Source organism: Aricia agestis, chromosome 11 (genome assembly GCF_905147365.1).
Source record: "Aricia agestis chromosome 11, ilAriAges1.1, whole genome shotgun sequence".
Taxonomy (NCBI): domain Eukaryota; kingdom Metazoa; phylum Arthropoda; class Insecta; order Lepidoptera; family Lycaenidae; genus Aricia; species Aricia agestis.
This window is the reverse complement of record NC_056416.1, coordinates 7,528,304-7,549,319: the sequence shown is the minus strand read 5'-3', so window position 1 is coordinate 7,549,319 and position 21,016 is coordinate 7,528,304. Positions and strand designations below refer to the sequence as shown.

At 34.6% G+C, this 21,016-nt stretch overlaps 1 long non-coding RNA gene across 1 annotated transcript; it reads right to left on the bottom strand.

Annotated features, from left to right (window-relative positions):
• Nucleotides 1-4,533: 4,533 nt before the first annotated feature.
• On the bottom strand, nt 4,534-20,842 carry LOC121731757. Its single transcript, XR_006036284.1, has 3 exons — nt 20,832-20,842; nt 17,703-17,709; nt 4,534-4,695 (listed from the first exon to the last, which is right to left on the bottom strand). It is a non-coding gene; the product is annotated as an uncharacterized LOC121731757 (long non-coding RNA).
• Between the last annotated feature and the right edge of the window lie 174 nt (nt 20,843-21,016).

Below are 21,016 nucleotides of genomic sequence, written 5' to 3'. Positions count from 1 at the left end.
GTCATATCTCTGTTATATAAACGATAGTACCGCATTTATAAACATACGAGTAGGTAACTACTCAAAAGTCAAAATCAAACAAACTTCGTAGTGATTTTGTGTGTAATGTATAAATAGAACAAGGGTCTGTTTCACCACTGTCTGATAAAGTGCCGAATAGGCTATTTACAACTTTTTTGACAGATTCTCCATACTTTATATGTCAAGCTAAGTGGTGGATAGCCTATTCGGCACTTATCAGGAAGTGGTGAAGCAGGCCCTAAGTAAACTATTAATTAAACTAAGTATAATATTTTTATCAGATAAAACAATATACATTTTATTTCGTTCGAAATATCCCAGGCTATTTGTAAAATTCTTTGTTTGAAAACTCAGCAATTTCCTATTAGGAAAATGAAAAAAATGATCGATACCAACCGTTGTAGGGGCGCAACCCGTTTTCAGTTCAAAGGTTCTTTGTTACAAACCAATTACTTTGTAATAGAGCAAATAATTCAATACAATTCTCTAGTCGATTTATTAAGAAAATTACTTCGTACAGCTCCGAAACTCATACAAATTGGAAAATTACATTTCAGGCATGTTATACGAGTAGGTATATTGTCTAGTAATATTATAAGGCGGAAGAGTTTGTTTGTTTGTTTGTTGGACGCGCTAATCTCTCAGGCTCAGGAACCAGGTCCGATTTGAAAAATTATTTCTGTGTTAGATAGCTCATATATCGAGGAAGGCTATAGGCTATATATTATCACGCTAAGACTAATAAGAGCGAAGAAATAGATGAAAATGTGGAAAAAATGGGGGAAATTATTTGAAAGTATTATAATACAAATGTTGTGAGTTCCAGACCTGAGTCGAATGAGTTTATATTTTACTATTTAAGGGGGCGACTAACCCTAAATTGTCGATTTTATAATTCATTTGTATACTTGAAAATAAGCCCCGAATTGTTTCATTTTCTAAAATTAGATACAACATTATATTTCCGAGAATCCGATCTGAGCAAAAACACGATATCTTAAAATTTTCTCGATAGAAAAAAATCACAAAGATGCATCTAATTTTCACGAATTTTTCATTTATTGCCATAACCGTGCATTGAACTAAGTTAATATTTAACACATTGTATAAAATTTTATCATTGAGAGATCGACCTGGCGGATTTTTAAAATGTTGTATATTTATCGAGTTATTGAGAAAAAACTAATTTGGCGATGAATCCGCGTCGTTCTTTTTCACCTGGCATATGAAAGACGAGCGTGAGTGTGAAGAGAGAAGGACGATGTTTAATTTTTGGGGCTAGTCGCCCTCTTAAATTAAACTGAGATTTTATCATAATATTATAAACAGAAAAGACGATAACTATCAAATAATTTTCCTAGGTCTAAAAAAAGGTCTATTAAATAAAACTGTATCAATAATATATTAAAACACTTGTAAAAATTTTGCAATGATTTGCTGATGGTAATGACTAAGAAGTGTCATCTACCAATTGTTTCCTATAGTATTACTGACATGTATATTTAACGACCCCGGATTAGCAAGATCGCAACTTGAATAGGGTCCTTTAGATATAATAGAGGCACGCCTCTAGCTTGTTCATGAATAAGGACAATGCAGAGTTTAGATTCAGACAGATCATTCACAAAGTGTATTTAGGAAATATCACGAGAACTAGTGTAAAGCCTTTTAACCGCTTTAGTTAAAATTGTTTTGATTGTTCATTTATGCTCTTAGAAATTGTTATAAACGTGAAAGTCAACTAATGAAACTATTTACTCAAATTGTAATTAACAATCACAAATAATGTCAGAAGTGCGAAATTTTTAAGATAGTATCACCCGCATAGAGGCGATGTAAACTTTAGCTTAGATTACACCCTCTTTTCCACTATAAAAAGGAATCCGTACAAGTTTTACCGAGTTGAACAGAATAAAGTACTCACACGATATGAAACTAATGTTCGAAACTACTTAAACTCAAGGAAAACTGATCTGCGGTAGGAGGGCTTCTAGCTTTGTTTGAGCCTGACAGATTTAACTAATAAGGAGTTTATCTTATATTTCTCTATCTTATATTTAGTTACATAGTAGGCGGTTGTTATCATTAAAATAATTATGCTTAAAATATTTCTTGATATATAAGTTCTATCTTGCGATAAGTTGCAAATGGCAATCAAAATATATAAATGGATACGTAGTTATTATTTATTAATTCAGTTAAAAAGAATATATATTATTATGATAATCGTCGCTCATTAATCATTTTAACTAACAATGAACAAGTTAAAAAGCCGTTTCATAAAATTGGAGTCCTGAACGGAATTCACAAATTAGTTTATGAAGCTTTTAGTGAAATTTCCGATCTATTACTAGCAGTAATGCGTAAATGAAATTAGAACGATGTAGCGACCACTGAAATGTATCTCGCTCGCTAACTGAATTTTAATGTTTCCAACTTATTTAAAAAACCAATCACATTCGAGGCGTGGGAGTAATAACAACGACCGACATTATGAAAGTGATTCTTGAGTTAGACGGGGTGTTGCCCTCACCTTTCAACGCCCACAATAATATTATGTATGTACTTAACAATATTATGTATAATAATTATTATTGAGTAACAATATTAGGTTCAAAGTGGCTTAAATTTTCCGTCGTCTCTTATTATAGTAACTAACAAATACATAATTATTATGTATGAGATCCATCCACGTAAGAGATCTTATTCTAAAAACGGAAGTTAATTTAATTATTTTTCGATCGCTATAATTCTGAAACCATTACTTTAACGTTCCCTACTTACTTAACTTTTAACTACGTTATTACACAACAACGTAGACATCTATTTTCCTCGTTGTTCTGCAAAAATGAAAATTGTTGTTATTAAATTTCCTGTCGATGGGGGAAAGCTAATAAAGTTACGACGAGTATTTGACTGATTTCCGTTGAAAATTGTACACGTAACGGCTCTACGAAAACTTTTTCCGAACTCAATCGTTCGTTGCAAAAGATAAATTGTTTAATACCTAAAGATAATTTCGTCAGGACAAGTTTAATACAGCCATAAATTATGAACGATTTGTTCTGTAATCTCAAAGGGTTTCAAGATTAGTGTTATTGATGACTACGTGCTCTATTTATAGAGAACATTAAATCATTACTATGATAATCATTACATATTATTGACTGGCTGTAATTAAACTTTAATGGTGCATGTAGAAACTCTACATGCAATATTCTGTAAATAGTTCTAAGTTGTAACAATGAATTTGAATTATGAGTAGTCTGAACTATATTGTAAAGTGTTAGCAATGAATACATAAATAACATTTACCTATAATAATTTAGAGAAGCTTTTAATTAACTTCAATTAAAAAATATGATGCGAAATAAAGAGTAAATTAGAGTATAAAAATATTAAAACGAATATTTCATCGTTGCTAGCAGATATTTAAAAAGCTTACAAAGATGATTCGTTATGAACTTAATTAGTTTTGAATCTAAATAATGCTGGTTTAATTATTTTCGTCGTTTGGGACGTTTTTAAGAAATACTGTATAAAATATAATGATCAGTTATGTATTAAACAGGTACAAGTATTAATAGAATAATTTTTTATTTATTTTAGAATAGAATAATTATTTATTTGCAGCTATAACTAACTATTACAGATACAATAAAAATAACTTAAATTATGATAATATTACAACAAAATAATGACAATAAAATTCCTAAATAAATCAGCCGCAAATTGGACCAAGTTCGGCAGTGTTGGCACACCTAGCAGGTATCCAACGCCGGTCTTCCGCTTGACCCATTCCGTGACCTCACAGCCGTCCCAACTTCCCAAGTCTCCATTATTTCAATAGAAATTAACAAAGAATCAGGTAAACATGCAATTATCAACATTTACTATAAAATTAAATATTTACTATTGAATATAATATAATTGAGAATAACTTGGTAACATTAAATCTTTACAACTACACTTCTGTTACAAAAAAAAATCAATTATATTTAATATATACAGTGTGTTAGTGTAAACACCGTTATCCTTGAAACCATCAAATAAGCCCGTCATAATGAACAACTTTTTCTTTGAGAACAGTGCTATGAACTCAAAAAATCAATCTTCATATCCATACAAATTGCCGATCCGGGCATCCGTATGGGTATGAAGACGGCATTTTTTTTGAGTTCCCAGCATTGTTCTCATAGAAAAAGTTGTTCATTTTGACGGGCTCATATTTTGATGGTTTCAAAGATAACGGTGTTGACACTAACACACTGTATATGTAAAGCTGGTAAAGATTTTATTCATCTGTCGTAGTTTGTATCAGAAAAGATAGCGCGCACTACCTAGATGTATCAGCTCAATCACAGACGTAGATCAAGATAGATACCGCATGTCGCTCCATTTGTTTGAAAACGAGCGTGCCACTTTTTTACTACCTACTGTGACGTACCGATGATAAGAAACGTGTCCATTATCAAGGCCGGTGTTTCTATTTGAATTTCTACGGCTCAATACGGCACTTTTAGGTATTTTTGAAATTCCGATTGATGTCCGATTCCGATAGCAGACTAAAGAAAAGACTTTCGAAAGACGAGCATTGCTCGTCGTTTGGGAATGCGATATGGCATGCGAAGTACATATACACATGCGGTATCTATCTAGATTTATGTCTGTGAGCTTAATCTATTTGATATTTCAATTAATTTTGTATTTTTAGCGAACTGTACCAGCTGAAAATTGGTCTGGTCGAGACTTTACTTTAAATTATTATTTTTGGAAGAAATTTAAAGTCTCAGATCCGTGGGAAGAGCAGCAAATGGCTCGTATTTCTTTCGCCAATTCACACCGTATTTACTCGAACAAAAATATTTTAAAAGCAAAGCTTTTCGATGTCGATATTCAGATTTGAAACAGGCATTGTTTGTTTAATTGCCATGAATGGCCTTCCAAATTACTGCCTCAATTTTGATAGTAAATCGTTGATAATATAGAATAAACCCAGGTAGCACAAATGCTACATAAGATTTGGCTTATATCGTTATTGGTCATATTTCAGTGATGTAGCGGTGATTTACATTAGAAAGAGCCAAATAGCGCCATATTACATAGCCAACTATATTTTTTCATTAAAAGCTGTGAAAAATTATAGCGTTTTTACACAGCTTTCATATGGAAGCTCCCAATACAGTAATTTCTAGCCAAGTAAGTTCCATCTATACAGCTTTTCGCCAATTAGAAGTTATTAATATAGCCTAGTAGCTATTAATATTTGCTGACCGCCATATAATTCACCTTTCATGGCTGTTTTTCTTATGAATGCTGAGTAATTTGCTTCAAAGCAAATTACTCAGCATTCATAAGAAAAACAGTCATGAAAGGTGAATTATATAGCATTCATAAGAAAAACAGTCATGAAAGGTGAATTATATGCTAGTATACCTTTAATTGATTTTGATGGAGTGCAATCTGTCAATTTTTTTTCTAATTTTATGAATTATCGATTTTAACGTTTAATTTCGGTTACGCCTAATAATAAGTTGTTTTTAACAGTGGTTTTTGTTAACCGAATAGGTATTTAGACTTTTAGGAAACTTGATTTCAGCTTTTAGTGACAAATAAAAAATAAAATATTTAAAAAATATGTTTTAATTATTAATACAATTTATGAAACCTAAATTCATAGATACATTAACAGTAAAACTTAATTTGCATATAAAATTAGGCTCATATTATGGCGAGTAACAATTTTCATAAAATATATGTAATACGTCAATGTTTTAAAAATCATTTAATTCTTAGCAAAGCTACTTACATCGTTTCTATATAGTAATAATTTGCTATATAAAGTGTGCCCAATTTGGTCATATAGAGCTTGAGTAGAAGCTTATATATCAATTTTTCATAGCAAATGGCAATGTAAAAAACGTGCCCACAAACGCTACTCAGCAATTTTGTGCTACCTGGGAATGATAGCTACTTTTCACGTATGTGATTATAAAATATGATCCATACTAATATTATAAATGCGAAATTATGTCTGTCTATCTGTTTGTTACCTCTTCACGCCCAAACCGCTGAACCGATTTAGCTGAAATTTGGTATGGAGATGCTTTGAGTTCCGAGAAACGACATAGGATACTTTTTATCCCGGAAAAATGTACGGTTCCCGCGAGATAAACGAATTTTGGTGCAACGTTCCAGCCGTCATCTAGTTTTGATAATAAATTCGAGCTAATAATAAATAAAGAACGATAGCTATTTTTAAATAGACCTTGGCCGTAGTCTTTAATATAGGATGCATATAGGTTATAAACTACATATATAGTAAGTTTGATAAACCATGAAAAAATTGTTGAGGAAATGTCTATGAAAATTATTTATGGCAACAACGTACTTTTACTGCGAATATCCCGTAATAAAAAAGGCTCTTACTATCCTCCTGAGATCTCATACAAGTGTAAAGTGTCCATATCGTCGTGTATGTAAATTGTAAACCACAGTACAACCCGTTAAAGCGGTTTTATTACACAAACAACGCATAAATAGATAGTAATGCAACTTACATTTCTCGTACGGTCGGCTAGTACCACTACAATGTAGGTACTTTCTACATGACGTATTAATACTACATACTTTGTAATAAGGCTTCGGCCAAACCTACGCGACCAAAGCGAAGGTTCGCATGAAAAATAAGTTTTTTTAAAGTGAACTAAGTATAAGTAACACTCTACGAATAATATAACCAGCCGAATGCGAGTCGGACTCGGGCATGAAGGGTTCCGTTACACTTGTATGAGGTCTTAAGAGTAGTAAGAGCCTTTTTTATTACGGGATATTCGCTTATAGATTAGGCCAAAAACAGTGTTTTTTTATGGAGTTCCCCTTATTTAATTTTTTTTATCTTAATTTTATAGTTAATTATTAAAGTACACATTTAATAATTAATTATATTATGACGACCTCTGTGGCTCAGTTGGTGGGCTGTTGGTAGCTCTAGCCGGGGTCGCGGGTTCGATCCCGCTGACGGAACAAAAAGTATTCAAAGTTCCTGGGTCATGGACGTGTATTAAATACGTGCATAATATAATTAAAATCTCAGATATATGTATAGTATAAAAGTATTAAATATATTTCCGTTGTCTGGTACCCGTAACACAAGTCCTTCAGGTACTTAGCACGGGGCCAGACTGACGTGGTGTGAAGCATCCATAGATAGATAGATAGATATAGATAGAATTAAAGACATTGTGAAAATTTTAAGTACCTATCCTATTGGCATTATTATTATCGAATAAAAAAAAGCCAAAAAATACGTTTGTTGTAATATGGGAGCCCCCATTAAATATTAATTTTATTTTGGTTTTAGTATATTTTGTTGTTATAGCGGCAACAGAAATACATAATCTGTGAAAATTTCAGACGTCTAGCTATAGCGCTTTTTGAGATAAAGCCTGGAGACAGACAGACGGACAGACAACGAAGTATTAGTAATAAGGTCCCGTTTTTACCATTGGGGTACGGAACACTAATAAAGAGTAAAGCTAGATCTTTCTTAGTATTTCTTTGATTTAGTGTACTTACTTACTAAATTCTAAGAAATACTTTTAAATTCAACACAACAATGACTTAAAAATGTTTTTGTAAAATATGATCGCACAAATAAAGTGCCTCTAAAAATCGTTAAAATATGTATTTGCGTATAGATATTTACGAGGGCTGCTATTTATGTATCCGGAACTGGCCACTTACAAGAACAATATTTAAAAAGTAATTATAACATTTGAAAATAGAACTCTTTGGTTGAAGAATACATTTTGTTTCATGTGACTGTCAATTATTTTTCCATTGTGGCGTCATTTTGAAAATTGCGTGTCTTCATTTGCCATGGATTTAACGCGTGAACATTTTCGTGCAATGATTTACTACGATTTTCGGCGTGGGCTAAATCAACAACAGTGCTTTATTCAACTCACCGCAACTTTTGGAGATGAAGCACCATCAAAAACCACTGTTTATCACTGGTACAGTGAGTTTAATCGTGGGCGGTCTATGCTCACGGATGAAAATAAAGAAGGTCGCCCAAAAACAACTGTTGTCCCACAAAATATAGATGCTGTGCGGGAACTAATAATGCGTGATCGTCATGTTACATATCGCGAGATAGAGGCGTCCTTAGGCATAAGTATGACGAGCATACATAAGATATTACACGAACATTTGGCTGTAAAAAACATATGTTCGCGTTGGATTCCGCACAACTTGACAATCGATCAAAAGCGGGATCGTGTCGATTGGTGCAAAAAAATGATAAAAAAATACAACCGTGGTACGTCAAAAGCCGTTTATAATATCTACACAGGTGATGAATCTTGGATCTATGCATATGACCCCGAAACTAAACAACAGTCAACGGTGTGGGTGTTCCAAGATGAGCCGAAACCAACAAAAGTTACTCGTGCAAAAAGTACTTTGAAGCAAATGGTCGCCTGTTTTTTTGGAATTAATGAACATATGGCTACAGTGCCATTAGAGAATCGTAAAACGGTTAATTCTGAATGGTATACGACCATTTGTTTACCAGAAGTCTTTGAAGAAATAAGAAAGGACAACCGACAACGCAGAATCATATTACATCACGACAATGCTAGCTGTCACACCTCAGCTGAAACAACTCAGTTTTTGGAGGGTCAAAAGATCGAATTGACTGGTCATCCGCCGTACAGCCCTGATTTGGCACCTAACGATTTCTTTTTATTTCCATACGCGAAGAACAAATTACGTGGTCAACGTTTTTCGAGCCGCGAAAAGGCTGTTGATGCGTTCAAAATGCACGTTTTGGAGATACCTCAATCAGAATGGAAAAAGTGCTATGAAAATTGGTTCCAGCGTATGCAAAAGTGTGTCGATCATCGCGGCGAATATTTTGAAAAGCAATAAAACCATATTAAATGATATATGTTTGTTTCTTTTTTTAATTCCGGATACATAAATAGCATAATGTCTGTCATTTTCCGGCTATAAATTAGGGTCATGGTACTTGGACTAGTCAAACTAAAAATAGCAACGAAATAGCGACTCGGAGCAGCTAGGTTATACGCGTTATTGGTCGGTCGGTGATAAATTTGTTCCTGTCTGCCCCCACGTCACCGCATGCTACGCTTTAATTAAAACTTCTCTTGAAAAATCTATGTATACTTAAACTAGCTTTTGCATGTGTCTTATTATGGGAATAATGATTTTTTTGGGGTTGAAAAAAAAACTAGGCCTTTACATGCGTTGTGAATGATTTCTACAATATTTTCGAAGCGAAGTAAACACTCCTTAAATTTAATACTGTAGTGCTTGGGACAATATTTTTAAATGTCCGTATGGTTGCCCAAGCACACACGGCATTTTTGCAACATAGTCGGCCTAGTCCAGAGGAAAGAACTAGTCAATACGTCTGGGACCAACCATGTGCGGGTTTCCTCACGATGTTTTCCTTCACCGTATGAGTGTCCGTATTATGTACTTGAGATCAGAAAATGTCTAATTGGTACACGTCTCCACCCGGGATCGAACCTGCACCCTCTACGAGTGCGAACCAAAGGTCTACCCAATGGGCCTGTGGAGCAAGGGCTGTATTATTTACAGACATACTACTATATCAATCTGTAGATAATGATTACATCCAAATCTTTATTGCAAACTGCACTATTTCCGGAAAGAGTAACAAACTTTTTCCTCGTTCGACCAAGATAAACCATGATTGCGATTGCAATCGCTCATCTTAGGCCAACGTGAAAGGCCACAAGATTTATAAATAGGCTTTTTCACACCATACTTTAAGTATTGAGTAACTTTAAAGCTGCTAATGCAGAATGCTCTAATTTGACCCCTTGGAATTACGCCGAGATGTAGCTTCACTCTGCATCCTCTATGGGTTGTATCACGGGAAGTGCATTGAGGAATTGTTCGGAATCATACCGCCTGCAACTTTTCGCCATAGCCCCACGCGAAAAATATACCATCCTCATCACCTTGATGAGTGGCAGTCTTCCACCGTGCGTTTTTCGTGTAAATTTCTGCCGCGCACTGTAAAACTCTAGAAGAGTTTAATTACGGCGGATACGATGGGGTTGACATGTCTTATTGATAAAAACCCAAAAAAAAAGAGATAAAAAAATCTCTAGAACGAACTATCACCAGCAGTATTTCCGGACCTATGCGACCTGCAAACCTTCAAGAAGAGAGTGTATTCCTTCTTAAAAGGCCGGCAACGCACCTGCAGCTCGTCTCATGTTGCGACTGTCATTGGTCGACGGTAGTTGCTTTTCATTAGGTGACCCGTTTGCTAATTGGCCTTTTTATTTTATTTATAAAATAAGGATTTTATAAAAAAAATAAAAATTAATTTTATATTTCACATCAAATAAATCATGATATTAGTTATGAGCCATAAGTCGATACGTAGAGTGTAATCAGTAATTACGGTATTCATAGCTATCTGTCAATATAAAATTGGAACATTTCAATTACTTTAAACGATTCTAGTCGTAAACCCTTTCGTTTACGGTACAATTAATGTACACAACACATTGTATGTGTCACCTCGAATCAGACCCAAATGAATTAGAATATACATATTATGTAGGTAAATGTTATATGAAAACATTTAACTCTACATGTATTTGTACCTCCAGAGGTACAAATACATGTTTTTAAACTTTTATTAATGTTTTAAATATTGTATATGTCGTAGGATGATTTGATAAATCAGTGTTTTCGCGAAATCCCTAGAATTTTCGCGAAAATTCGATTTATCAAATCATCCTACGACATCGTAGGATGATTTGATAAATCGAATTTTCGCGAAAATTCTAGGGATTTTGCGAAAACACGGATTTATCAAATCATCCTACGACATATATTTGCTGATAAGGGCAATACGAGTATTAGTTTAAAACGATAAACTGTTTTATCTATTTAATGCTTGTTTGTAAACGACCAAAACCTTAATTGGTATAATTCTGAAACTTTATTTAGATAAGTTTAAATAAATATGAAATTATGTTAGACTTCGTTAGTTAAAGTTGTAATGAATCTTATAATACAATCACTTACTATATAAGTAGTAGATTTATTATTATTTTATGCTCATAAGGACGATCTAATAAAAGTACATCTTCACACTCAGAGTGAAGTTATTCAGTATAGTATAGGTGATACATATATTCTAAAGAACATGAATGAATGGAAATTCTTTATTGCACCCATAAAGTAAATATACCTAGCGGAATAGAGAAACAAAGGCCTGAGCAAGAGAGATGTCACTATTAGTAACACTGCGAGGTAAAAAGAGACGTGTGATGCATGACAGCAGCTCTTTTTTTGACGTCCAGTCGGCACGTACCGCACGTTGACAATTTAATCTCAATTCAATCATGCTTGTGTAAGTGTATACTAGGGTTGTTGAGGAAGTGATTATGAGGAAGAGGAGGAGGAAGAGGAATTGTCACTCGCAAATTTAGAGGATGCGGATGAGGAAGAGGATGAGGAATAGGATGATAGGAAATTATAAATACTAGCGGACCCAAACCAAAAGCCTTTGTGCAGTCTGTACATAACTAGGTACATACATTACACAAAAAATAATTAAAAGGGTATTTTCCAGTGGACCAAACTATAAATCTATACCGTTCTCAAAACACAGAATAAAGAATCATCAAAATCGGTCCAGCAGTTAAGAGGAGCTCAGTAACATACACAACACACGCACACAAAAATAATCGGCTAAGTGCGAGTCGGACTCGCGCACGAAGGGTTCCGTACCGATATAGAGAAAAAATAGGCCAAAAATTGTGTTTTTTTGTATGGGAGCCCTCCTTAATTTTTTATTTTATTTTATTATAAATCATTAAAGTACACATACAATTAAGGACTTTGTGAAAATTTCAAGTGAGTACTCGTACCTATTGCCATTATTGATTACGAGCAAAAAAGGCCAAAAAATCAAGTTTGTTGTGTGGGAGCCCCCCTTAAGTATTAATTTAATTTCGTTTTTAGTATTTGTTGTTATAGCGGCCACAAAAATACACAATCTGTGAAAATTTCAGAAGGCTAGCTATAGCCGTTCTTGAGATAAAGCTTGAATACAGACAGACAGACATCGAAGTCTCAGTAATAGGGTCCCGTTTTTATTAAGATGAGTGAATGATACAATTCTCGCGCTCTGGCGTGTGCGTTGCCATGATTGGATACGCGACGCGCATGCGCAGTGAAATTCTTCACAAATTCCTCTTAAATTTTGAGGAAGCGATAGCGGAAGAGGATTTTTTTATTTTTATTTATGAGGATGCGGTAACGGATGAGGAACCTAAAATATTGCGGAACTTCTTCATTATGAGGAAGCGGAAGAGGAATCCTCAGCAACCCTAGTGTATACGTACACATAATATTTTTCCACACAGATAAAACCAATTTCGGTTACGTTTGACAACTCGAGATTGTTGCTCTATTCCGCTATGTATATTAACTTTATGATTGCACCAAAACAACCATGACATACAGAACTTAGTAACTATTGAGTAAAGACTAAAGAGTACAAAAAACATGACGTACCTATACTATACTGAACCGAACTGAACTGAGAAGAACTGTATAGTTTTATATAATACTAGCTATTTGACCGAGCTTTGCTCGGTATTCGATAAAACACGAATAAAATGACATTTTCTAAAAATGATTTCTAGCTAGATCGATTTCTCGCCACCGAAACCCCCTATATACTAAATTTCATGAAAATCGTTGGAGCCGATTTCGGGATTCCAATTATATATGCACAAGAATTGCTCGTTTAAAGATATAAGTACCTGGATAACCGAGCTTTCCTCAGTATAGCAAACACTCATTGACTTCGTGTTACTTAACAACGCCATCTGCTGGAATAGCTTTAGCTGTTGTTGTGTCGTTAAAGCAATTAGTTGCTCACAAAATAGTATTATTATTCGCCAATAGATGTCAGGAAGGGTCAAACTCAAACTCAAACTCAAAATTTTTTATTCAGAATAAATTTTTTCAAATATTCTCTGAACGTCGGGGCTACACAGATGCCTACCACCGGTTCGGGAACTAACCCGGCGAGAAGAACCGGCGTAAGAAACTCGCACGGGGCCATCTTTTTCTAAAAAGATGGAAAATTACAAAAAATATATTATAAAATAACAGTGTGACTAAATAAAATACAACGAGTGTACAATTATTATACATAATATTATATAGAAACAGCTCTGTAGGGGGCGACCCTATTCCCATGGTGTACTATCATTCATGAAATCAGTAACTTTATAGTACGCTTTGGTACACAAACGTTCTTTAACAACTTTTTTAAATCTATTAATTGAGAGATTTTGAACGATTTCTGGGATCTTATTATAAAGGCGTATACATTGACCTTTAAAAGAATTTTTGACTTTAGTAAGTCTAGTCACCGGAATTTCAAGCTTATGTTTATTACGAGTATTTCTCCCATGGGTATCACATTTTTTCGTGAATTGATATATATTCTTTTTAACATATAATACATTTGATAGGACATATTGAGAATCAACAGTTCAGATTCCAGTTTCCTTAAATTTTTCTCTAAGTTAAGTATTACGGGCCAACTTGTAGATTGCCCGCACAGCTCGCTTCTGCAGCACAAAAATTGTATTTATATCTGCAGCATTGCCCCACAGCAAAATACCGTAGGACATAATACTATGAAAGTAACTAAAATACACTAGACGTGCTGTTGTTTCATCTGAAAATTGTCTAATCTTACTTACTGCATATGCTGCTGAGCTGAGTCTGTCGGCCAACCCAGCAATATGAGGAAAATAAAAAGACATTAATTTCTAAAAATGATTCCTAGCCATATATACATATACAAGAATTATCTCATTTAAAGATATAAGATATATACTTAGCAGGCAGAAGCTGGGATTATCTGCAATAAAACTAGAATTTTATATTTTCATCCACGTTGTCCTTTTCTGTACTTAATAAGGCTTCCCGCAATTTATGTATGTCGCTCTTGTCAGTCTGTCTGTAGCTAAGCTTATGGCTAGAAAGCTGCATTTTGATATGGGTGTGACGTGGCTTTATAAATTCTTTTAAGGGTTCATTTACCTTTTGTATCATTGTGAACCACCGGTCTCGGCTTCGGAAAATTTTGCAACCATTGGAACTACAAAATGTATGTACTTGTAATAATATTTTAAATGCATAAATAATACTCGTATGTCCTGTTTTCACGCTTACGAGTAAAGTGATAAGCCGAATTTGATGGGTACGGTTGAGTCTCGGGTACGGATAGGATAGTTTTAGTCATGGCAAAATGAGCAACTTCCGCACGACGTTGACTACAACTAGAAGTAGCTGTTCTAAATAGTATTATTTTTTTATGAAATAAGGGGGCAAACGGGCAAGCGGGTCACCTGATGGAAAGCAACCTCCGTCGCCCATGGACACTCGCAGCATCAGAAGAGCTGCTTGCCGGCCTTTTAAGAGGGAATAGGGGAGGATAGGGAAGGGAAGGGAATAGGGGAAGGTAGGGAAGAGAAGGGAATAGGGTAGGGGATTGGGCCTCCGGATAACTCACTCACTCGGCGAAACACAGCGCAAGCGCTGTTTCTCGCCGGTTTTCTGTGAGAACGTGGTATTTCTCCGGTCGAGCCGGGCAATTCGTACCGAAGCGTGGCTCTCCCACGTATAAATAGTATGTTTATGTGCTTCAAAGCAACTGAAGGGGCATAAAATGATTGAAAGTGGCTACTTTATTGTAACAGAATCCCCTTTTACTAGTTCCACTCTTATCGGACTAAAGCCCCGGTGCCGCAGGGGCGAATTTGTTCATTATTGGAAAATAGAATGTTACGGGATCCCCGCATCAGCGAATAGCAATTATTTCTCCAATAAGTATTGAGTTCGCCCCTCAACACAATTAGAACTTCTTTATAAGTGAGAATTAGTTAAATATCAATAGTACTAAGTGGTAATTGAAAATAATTTGATAGCCTTAAAGGCGAGTATTGTTAGGGTCAGATCACATCGTAGAGAAACGAAATGGGGCGCGATAATGACGATGCATACAAAATTTAAATATCAAGTATCATTATGCATCGTCGTGACTCGTTTCGTTTCGCTGTGCATAAGTATTTTTTTATGTATTTCAGTAAATTAATTTTAAATAAATTTTAATGAAACGCAGTTGTTAAATAAATTATAAAACCGAAAACATAAAATTATGAAATCTAAGACATCGCTACAGTAGATATACTTACCGAATTTTTTTATAAGAAACTAGCTGTCTCGGCAAACGTACTCTTCTTCTTTGCCATATAAAGTACTAGCTGTTGCGCGCGAGTTCGTCCGCGTGGACTTCAGTTTATAGCGCGCGGTGTCAATAAAATTGGTGTCAAAAGCTTTTTAAAACCCTGGTACCCCTTAAATCAAAATACCCAAACAGCCGTGTAGTGTGTACATAATATGTTTTTTTTTTAATTAAACTTTTTTATACCTTTTGAAGCTTATTTAGCGTTACACAACTTAGCTGCATAATGCATTACACAACTTTAGGTTTGCCCAATACCCTTAAACTATTTAGTATTTATTATTGGTAGACTGTTGTTTCTGATATCTATGTTGGTACGTGAGTTAATTAATAACATGTATAACAATCGAAATATCAATTCAACATGGTACCACCTCTTATAGAAATCTATATCTATACTAATATTATAAATGCGAAAGTATCTCTGTCTGTCTGTCTCGCTTTCACGCCAAAACTACTGAACCGATTGTAATGAAATTTTGTTCACAGATAGTCTAAAGCCTGAGAAAGGACATAGGCTACTTTTAAACTGGAAAAAGGGGTTGTAAGGGGGTGAAAATGCGTAAATTTGGTCAAATTAAGATAGTTCCAAAAACTCAAAACAGATGGCGCCAAGAGTCCCCTAGATCGCGATATCGCTAGCTCATGCGTATTTCTATAAGATGTGGTACCATGTTGATCCGGGTTTTCGATTCTTTCAATTGTTATACATGTTATTATCTAATAAGTAATAACTCACGTACCAACTTAGATATCAAATTCAAAAAGAACAGCGCCAAAACTACTGAACCGATTGTATTGAAATTTTGTACACAGATAGTCTAAGGCCTGAGAAAGGACATATGCTACTTCTTACTGGAAAAAGGGGTTATAAGGGGGTGTTTATGCATAAATTTGTTCAAATTAAGTTAGTTCCAAAAACTGGATTAGATGGCGCCAAGAGTCGCCTAGATCGCGCTATCGCTTGCTTATATGTATTTCTATAAGAGGTGGTACCATGTTGAGTTAATATTTGCGATTCTTTCGATTGTTATACATGTTATTAAATAACTCACCTACCAACATAGATATCAGAAACAGTCTACCAATAATAAATACTAAATAGTTTATGGGCATTGGGCAAAGCTAAGGTTGTGTAATGCATTATGCAGCTAAGTTGAGTAACGCTAAATTAGCTTTAAAATTTGGTACTTATAAAAAAGTTTAATAAAAAAAATCATATTATGTGCACACTACACGGCTGTTTTGGGTATTTTGATTTAAGGGGTACCAGGGTTTTAAGGATGTATATAAGGTCAAATTCCGTACTACATCCAATTAAATTATGAAAGTTCTAAATATGTAAAAAATTGGACACCCAGACACTTATTATTAATAATAATGATTTTTTATAATAGATTGTTAAAAAACTATTCGATATTTAATTATTATTGAAAAAAAGTTGTTATATGAGCAAGCGATAGCGCGATCTAGGCGACTCTTGGCGCCATCTGTTCCAGTTTTTGGAACTAACTTAATTTGAACAAATTTACGCATAAACACCTCCTTACAACCCCTTTTTCCAGTAAGAAGTAGCCTATGTCCTTTCTCAGGCTTAAGACTATCTGTGTACAAAATTTCATTACAATCGGTTCAGTAGTTTTGGCGCTGTTGTTTTTGAATTTGATATCTAAGTTGGTAGGTGAGTTATTAGTTAGTAACGTGTATGACAATTGAAAGAATCGTAAAACTTTCTTCAACATGGTATCACCTCTTATAGAAATACGCATGAGCAAGCAATAGCGTGATCTAGGGGACTCTTGGCGCCATCTGTTTTGAGTTTTTGGAAATAAGTTAATTTAACCTTTACGCATTTTCACCCCCTTACAACCCCTTTTTCCAGTTAAAAAGTAGCCTATGTCCTTTCTCAGGCTTTAGACTATCTGTGTACAAAATCTCATTACAATCAGCTCAGTAGTTTTGGCGTGAAAGCGAGACAGACAGACAGACAGAGATACTTTCGCATTTATAATATTATATATATATTTTCACCCCCTTACAACCCCTTTTTCCAGTTAAAAGTAGCCTATGTCCTTTCTCAGGCTTTAGACTATCTGTGTACAAAATCTCATTACAATCAGTTCAGTAGTTTTGGCGTGAAAGCGAGACAGACAGACAGACAGAGATACTTTCGCATTTATAATATTAAATATATATATTCACCCCCTTACAACCCCTTTTTCCAGTTAAAAAGTAGCCTATGTCCTTTCTCAGGCTTTAGACTATCTGTGTACAAAATTTCATTACTATCGGTTCAGTAGTTTTGGCGTGAAAGCGAGACAGACAGACAGACAGAGATACTTTCGCATTTATAATATTATATTAGTATAGATAGTATAGATTTCGCCCGTTTTATTTTATTGAAGTGACTAAATAAGTATGTCTCCATGGCAACGTCCATCGCTATCCCGTCGCACAATGGTCGCCGTCAGTCTCGAATTGTAATAATTTATTATTATTTATTCAACAAAGGCACTTATCAATATAAAAAGTACCCAGTAACCGATTCTCAGACCCACTGAATATGCATATAAAATTTGGTTAAAATCAGTAAAGCCGTTTCGGAGGAATACGCGGCCTAACATTGTGAGACGAGAATTTTATATATAAGATTATTAAAGAAAGGTCATAATAATATATGAATATCAAAATTCACAAGTATCGTAGCGATTTGTTTTACAACAACTAAGATGAGATCAAACGTTCTCAGATTGTTAAGTATATTAACAATTTACGAAGCCCACAGAATCTAACATTAACAATGTCCAACAAAGTTGTTTGATCGTTTCCAAGTTGCGAGGGATTAGGCATTCGAGTTATTAGCGAGTTGCCGAAATAATTAATGGACGTAAACATAAAGGTCGCTTAGCCTCCGAATATGAAGAAAGTACAATAATAAAATTTGGAGCCCGAGAAAGGATCTTACTTTTATGTTTTTAGGTTTTTATCCTATTCTACTTTTATGTTTTAGGTTTTCAATGGTCAAAGTTACATCGTAATGTTGGGATATAAAACGAATATTTCTGACTAACACGTGTAGTACAACATAAGCCTTTGACTTCTTAGCACTTTTAGGCACTAAGTTTTGCTATTATAAATGTCAAACATTTAAACCATTTTATTTAATCATACACTAATCTATACTTACTAATATTATAAATGCGAAAGTATCTCTGTCTGTCTGTCTGTCTCGCTTTCACGCCAAAACTACCGAACCGATTGTAATGAAATTTGTAGACAGATAGTCTAAAGCCTGAGAAAGGACATAGGCTACTTTTTTACTGGAAAAAAGCGTTGTAAGGGTGTGAAAATGCGTAAATTTGTTTAAATTAAGTTAGTTTCAAAAATTCATAATAGATGGCGCCGTGCGTCTCTTACATCGCGCTAACGCTTGCCCAAAAGTATTTCTATAACAGGTGGTATTATCATAACTTCGTGTTATTCGATTGTTATTCCTTTTTTACGTTATTTAAGAAATCAGTATTTTATCTGTGCAGTGACGTAACCTTAAACCTATCAATGATAAATAGTTTATGGGTAAAGTTGTGTAATTGAGGGGCTAAATAAGCTTGAAAATTTGGCATAAAATATAAAGTTTAATTAAAAAATTGAAATATTATGTGCACACTGCACAGCTGTTTTGATTTAAGGGTTACCAGGGTTTTTTTATAAAAGCTTTTGATACCAATTTTGTTGACATCGCGCGCTATAAACTGAAGTCCACGCGGACGAAGTCGCGGGCAACAGCTAGTAACTAAATATAATGGAAAAAATTATTGTTTTAATAATTTATTGTTTTACTGTATTTTACTTCCGGTCAGTGATAATTCTCAATTTTCATACCTGAGTATCACCATCTGAATCATCATTTCAAGTACAAAGAAAATTATGTGATTACAAACCGAATGTAAATAATTTGTAACTGGGATTTCCGACCTTAATTACGTACTTTGTACACCCTTGTAAACCTCTTTTGGTTTCGATTTCATCTTTGATGAATAACCGTTAATGTGATTTAAATAGAGTCTCGTTTTAGATTGATTGGTAGGCTGAAGTGTGGGTTGATGTAATTAAAATCAGTCTATGGATGCCTTGGCAAATTTTCGTAATTTTGCTTAAAGTAATATAATCCAAAATTACTTGACTCTGTCTCAAGAAATTTGATTCTGACAGAGCCCGTCTCAGTCTATCATCAGACACAGCCCGGTAATACGCTGCCTGGTGCATACATATCATGAAAGAATAGTATATAGGTAAGTGATGGCTCAGCTCACCCTTTAGGTACGGAAGAAGGACACATCAAATTACTTGGAAACGACGAGAAAACGGTTGAACCATTTGTCAAATGACCTGAATTATGTAAATGTCGTTTTATTTACATATTTATTGTAATAGTACGTGTTTCACGAGGGCCCACGCCGCCACGTTCGCTGTCATTAATGTGAAACAAACTAGGGGGACAGGTAAGGGTAAGGTCACCGACAAACGTGTACACCAAAATTAGTAAACATTAATTGGTTAGTTGGTAGTTAGTGGTAGTTTGGTTCTTGACGTAATATCACTATTGATAAGGGTAAGCTTGACATCGGCTTAACACACACACAGTTTTTTTTAATTATACAAAATATTTTTTTAAGCATTTTTAGAAGTCATTCAATAGAAGAGACAGCTTCTATTTGATCATCAGTGACATGAATAGGCTCGCAGGTATTTGAGGCGGAAATGTCTTCAACGGAAAGGCTTACCTTAAATTCAGCTTCTAAAAAATCTTGTAATCCAAACTTAAATCAAGTATAAGGTCAAGTATAAGGTAAGGGGTCAGCTTTATTTATGAAAGGTAGGGAAGTGAGATATAATCAGAATAAAATATAACACGGATAAAGCTATCAGTGCAGTGATTAGATCAATATCTTGTACACGTAAGAATAAAATATCAGCCAATAAGATAAAACAATATCACAGCTAGGCTTCCGTCGTGAATCTCAATGTAATGGAAAAAGGTTCTTCTAGCAAACACTGTATGATAATGATATTGAACTTTACAGAATGCGTGCTTAAAACACATTCAGACGAGAGGTCCCGAATTGTGAAATGTAATCGTTTCGCCGAGGATCCTCGAGAAACTAGGGACACTGGACATTGGCCAATGGAAATAAAATTCCTCAAAATAAACAATGTCTCGTTGTATACTTTCCTACTTATTTTAAATTATTAAATTGTAGGTCCCAAGACGTTGTCCCTAGCTCCTTTAGAGGTTCAAAGGGTTTTCGTCGTTGCTTGCTTATCTCAAAATAGTTTCGAAGATCTTATTATACTCTGACCACTTAAAGTGTGACTCTCGTTGCATACTCGTAGCATACATTTAGTATGCTACGAAGGTCGCGCTTAAGCTGGTTGTACTATAGTAGTTCGCCTCTCAAACTAATGTTGCCTACATCTACACTATGTACATTTATGGTCCCATTATTGTAATATTGTACGTGTATTGGTGTAATGATATTATGCATTAGATGACTTTCACCTGAAATGTGCAGTTTCATTAGACGTGCTTATCTTTTCCTAATAATATTGTGTAAGTATGTAAAAAATATTAAACCTAAGTACTAA